We start from the raw sequence: 5,674 nt of genomic DNA, 5'->3' as shown, positions 1-5,674 counted from the left end.
GATTTGTAAAAGTCTCTCTTTCACACAGGCGATTTGCATATTAGACTGGATGACCTGCTGCTTTTATTTTACAAAGTAAATGCAGATTTTTTTATTAAATGTTGCATATCATCTATAGCAATTACATTTCATCATATTAAAGTCACTTGGGTATCATTGGAGACTTAATACAAGATCTACTGCCTTATTGCACAGATTGGTTTCCCTCTGCGGAGGTCCCCTACATTTTCAATGGAGATGTTGTGGATAGAGGGAAGAAATCTATGGAGATCATAATCATTCTGATTGCCTTCCTGCTCCTCTACCCGGACCATATGCACCTGAACAGAGGAAATCATGAAGACAGTATCATGACCCTCAGGTAGCATGATACATCATGCATTTACACATTTAGAAGTGGATTGAACTGGAGTCTAATAAAGAAAGACAAGAGATGATTGGAAGTCTTTACAGATATGGATTCAAAAGAGAGGTCATGCAGAAGTATAAGGTATAGTTTGGATTTTTAACTATGCAACATTCATTAAAACGCTTAACTAATGTGGATTAGGAATTTGAATGCATACAATATTAGTTTGTTTATTTTTGCTTGTCAGGTGCATTTCTGAACCTTAGACATCACTTCCGCCCAGTGGCCATTTACAGAACAGCATCCTTAACTTAAAGGGATAGTTCACACAATAATGAGAATTCAGTTGTTGTCTCACCCTCAAGTCATTCCAAACACACATGCTGTTATTTATTTTCAGTGGAACACAAAATGGAATTTGTGAAGAATCCTGGTATTGCTATTTTCCGTTCACAACAATGTGGTAAATGGTCTGCACTTATATAGTGCCTTTTTTAACCTTAGCGGTTACCAAAGCACTTTACACTGTGTCTCATTTACACACACACACACACACACCAATGATGGCACTAGCCTGCCATTGGGAGCAACTTGGGGTTCAGTGTCTTGCCCAAGGACACTTCGGCATGTGGAGTCATGTGGCCAGGAATCGAACCACCAACCCTGCAATTAGTGGCCCCCCGGCTAGTTCACATGTCTGTGAAGCTCCAAAAAGCACAACAAAACATAAAAGTAGTCCATGTGACTCATGCATTATATTCTTGAGAGCATTCCATCCCTCCCTCCCGCCTTGGCGCCATTTGAAATGTGTTTGGAACAACAGGTGAGTAAGTAATCAATAATTCTGCTCTCTCTGAGTAGGCTCATGGCAGGGAAATCCTACAGCTTCTACAGGACGTGTTCAGCTTGCTTCCTCTAGAAAATGTTCACAACAACAAAGTACTTATTGTTCATGGTGGCATATCGGACAAGACTGACCTTGACTTCCTGAGCACTGCTGAAAGACAAAGTAGATCTTTTTAGTGTTGGCCACATGGCTCTGCAATGCTTTTCTGATGGTTTTATTGAGTTTAATTGCACATTAATTGAAGGGGAGACCGGGGCTAGTTGTCACACTTTTTACTCCATTGAATATTTCTTAGATGTGACAACCACCAAAACAAAATATACACCTCCCTCTTTAACTCCTTAAGCTTTGATGCCCGTGAGAATAATAATTATCAAAATATGAACAACTACAGTCTTGACCAAGACAAAATAGGTGTCGTTTGAAATCTTAGAAGCTCTATTTTCCAATGCATGTAGACATTATGACCAAAACTTAACAAGTCGCATTTGTAGATAAATCACAAGTTTTCAGTTTTGTTAATAATAAACATTTTTGCACTGTACATATTGTAATCGCTAAAAGCATCAAACTAATCAAAAAGCCATGTGTCATATGTTGTTGGAAAGCTTTCAAGATTAGAATACAACCAGCCCATTTGTTTTACTCACAGACAAAAAATATAGCGAGTAATGGCCAAATATATGTCTTTGACATACGTGTTTAATGCAAACAGGTGTTGCTCGCTTTTCAAATATAACTTCACAAAAAATAAACAGAACATAAAATCACATACAGTTACTTAGAGGAGGCCATTATCTTTAAAACGAGCCCACACACAAAGTAATCGGATGCTTAGATCATCCACACGAAGCACAATGCGCACACAGCATCTTGCTATCTGGCTACAAACACGTTAGCTTTTCTGGATCAGATGACATCATCGGAAATGCTTCAGCGTCATGGAACGCTAAACCAATCGGATTGGGTGCAGATTGATTCAACCAGTGGTGATAGTCCTCCACAGAGGACTGGAGTTTCTGAGCTGGAGGAAGAAACATGTGCGCCAGACGATGTCAATCGATGATTAAAAATGTACAAACTATGGCAACTTTGTCATGAAAAGCAGTAGCCTAAACATGTGCTACTCTCCGCGATCCACACACAACTTACCCCCATTGCCCCATTGTGAGTGAGATCCACTAATCGCGAACAGGGCTGGACTGGGAAGTGTGTGCTGTGGGGGGTTGTTTGCTCTCCTTTTCTGCATATCGAGGCATCGTTTTGTGGTCCGTTCTGCATAACTCGGCAGCTCATTTTAGCTTATTGTGGCCCATTCGGCCCGTTTCATGGCCAACCCACCAACCCGCTCGGTTCTCCCGATGGCCAGTCCGCCCCTGATCGGCCCCAAAATGCATCGGCCCACCGGGAAAATGCCCGGTATGCCAGATTACCAGTCCAGCACTGATCACGAACCACGAGCAGGTTACCCCATGTGACTCTACCCTCACTAGCAACCGGGCCAATTTGGTTGCTTAGGAGACCTGGCTGGAGTCACTCAGCACACCCTGGATTCAAACTCATGACTCCAGGGGTGGTAGTCAGTGTCAATACTCGCTGAGCTACCCAGACCCATAAAAACATTTCTGCCAAAATACCATAATGCATATAGTTAGTGCATGACACAGTGTTTTCTCCGATGTCTTTGTCAATGCTGTTTACAATGTTGGGGCTGTTTTATATGAGTTTAATCACTGACACAAACTGGATTGCAGTCTGGATCCCTGTAATGCCTGGTTGTGTTAAAATGTATGAATCAGAAGGAAATTAATTTCTCTGCCATTACAAGAACATAATCGCATTACTCTTATTTTGAGAATTAAATTGAACCTGAACACAAAAATAATATAGGCTAACATATATTTAGATGGAAAAAAATGAGTGTCACATCATTGACCCATAATAATTATTGTTTTATATATTGTAACTCCATGACTACAGGTCATGATGCAGCTGATGCTGACAATTAATCTAATACATGTTGTTTTGGTGTCTGTACCAAATCTGAATGTCTGCAGTCCTTATCCTTCCATGCTGTAGAAACACGGCCTCTGTCTGCTTATCTGATCACATGAGTGTAATCAAGAGACTTATGAGCGGACGACTGCCGAGCATAAAATCTATTATCTCATATTAACATTTGTTATGATTTAGTGATGATTACAAAAGACAGAAATATGTTAAACAGTTCCAGTAGCGCCCTCTTCTGTTGGTACCAGCATTTGTAAACAATTGTATTATTTTCTGTTTTAAAGGTGATCACTATTTTTTCTGCTTCTAACTACTATTAAGAGGGCAGTAACTGCGGGGCATATGTCAAACTGGGGCCTGAACTGGTCTCGCGGTTCTTCCAGTATCAAGTTAATCACAGCACCAGAAAACTATGCGAGCGGGCACAGGTGGTCATATCCGTTCTGAGGTTGGATCTGCCGTGGAGAACCCTGCGCCCCTGTCTTGCTCGTCTTGGTCCTGATGTTAATGTGGGGTATGATTCTGAGACCCCATCTCTCCGGACAGCATCTTAATCTGTCTTTGTGCTATTGCTGCAACACACACAATATGACTGAAATCTTTCTTATCACAGTGCGAGTCATTTTTCACAATAATAAAGGGGTTGTTGACACGTAAGTTTGTCCAAATTGATAAAAAATATTAAATCTTTAAAATATTTAGTTCAGAAGGCATTTAGAAGAAATGTAGTCATTGTGTCCATGTTGGTTTCACACATTTATAGCATTTTCTGCAACAAAATATATATATATATATTGAATGGCTTATAATATGTCAAGTGCTGCAACCATCAAGTAAAAGGTCAGAAAGAAAGAAAATTTTAACTTTTCTTTTGTCTCTTTTTCTTTCTTTTCACTTTCTTTCACTTTCTTAATCCATAGTAATTGGGTTTGGTGAGTAATTCATGTGGCAGCAGTGCATAAAATCATGCAGATAAGGGTCAGGAGCTTCTGTCGATGTTCACATCAACCATCAGAATGGGGGGAAAATTTTATCTCAGTGATTTTGGAGCGTGGCATGATTGATTGCCAGTTGGGCTGGTTTGAGTATTTCTGTAACTGCTGATCTTCTGGGATTTTCACACACAACAGTCTCTAGAATTTACTTTTGAAACAGTGAGTATTTTAACATTTACAGATTGGGACCATTCGCTTCTGTGAGGTTTCACACAAGATTGGTAAAGCCTGTAATTTATTTCATTTCTAAAGAAATCTATATATTAATGATCAAGAAGACAGCTAAAAAAATGTACCTTGTGGTTCAGGACTTCTGTACTATCTCACCTAGGGTTGCCATCCGTCTTGTAAAATAAGGGATCATCCCATATTTAAAGATAAAATGATGCGTCCCGTGTCAAATCAAAATGGGACTCAATTTGTCCCGTATTTAAGCTGGTCTGATGAAAGTCATTGACCTTAAAGATCATTTAGGTACCCTTGATATTCATTGGAAATAGTGCCTAGGGTGGGGACTAACTAAGGGACTGTCTAAAAAGTCCTCATATGGTACTAAAATGTGCTAAAACTGAGGAGGGTGTGGTAAGGGACTGTCTGTAAACTTACTTGCAGACAAAGCTGTTCTTGATACCAAAAATTTAATTTCAACAAATAAAAAGTATTTTTTTGTTATCTGAAAATCCATTTTCACTAGTAGAATTTCACAATCTGTTATTCACTCCTGTTCAAAATGCAATTACAGATATCAATAATTAATTTCTTACAAGTTGAAATTCCAATTTCACATATGCAGTAAAAAAATTGTAAAAAAATCTTGTTTTTTATATTAACAATTACATTGTTATTAGTGCAAAGTCCATTCCTGATATCAACATTTGAATGACAACTAGTAGATTAATATACACATTAAGTGACAGAAACTTGTATAATTTAATTAGCTCAGCAAGATAATAGTTGTTTTTACTCTTTGAAATTGAAGTCTCGTTATGTGACAAAAACTTAGATAGTTGAATTATCTATCTAATAATTACTATAAGGCAAAATAATTTTTGCAATCTTGTTGAGTGACATAACAATAGCTAAATAGCCCTGAAAATAAAAATACTCATGCTAAAATGAAAAATCACCCCAAAGATAATGCTAAAATGAACATGTATGCAAAATAATGCTAAATGAAATATAAGGACATTGATTGATTTATTTAGTGATTTAATCATTATTATTATAGTTATAATTATAATTTTATTTAAATAACTATTAAATTATTTAATTTTGAGCAATTTGGACCTCCATACCAGACATTTAATTATCTGAAGGTGAATTCAGGCTGGAAAGTGTGACAAAGGTCCTGGGATTTCAGCCAGTCAAATTAAAGCAAATGATGAGTGGGACTTTGCACCCAAGTAATTCATTGCCAGGCTCTTGGCTTTTTTTGTCATGCAGAAATGTTGCTATTTTTTCCTGTCCATCTAA

The sequence above is a fragment of the Xyrauchen texanus genome, chromosome 32 (assembly GCF_025860055.1).
Source record: "Xyrauchen texanus isolate HMW12.3.18 chromosome 32, RBS_HiC_50CHRs, whole genome shotgun sequence".
Taxonomy (NCBI): domain Eukaryota; kingdom Metazoa; phylum Chordata; class Actinopteri; order Cypriniformes; family Catostomidae; genus Xyrauchen; species Xyrauchen texanus.
Note: the sequence above shows the minus strand (reverse complement) of the source record.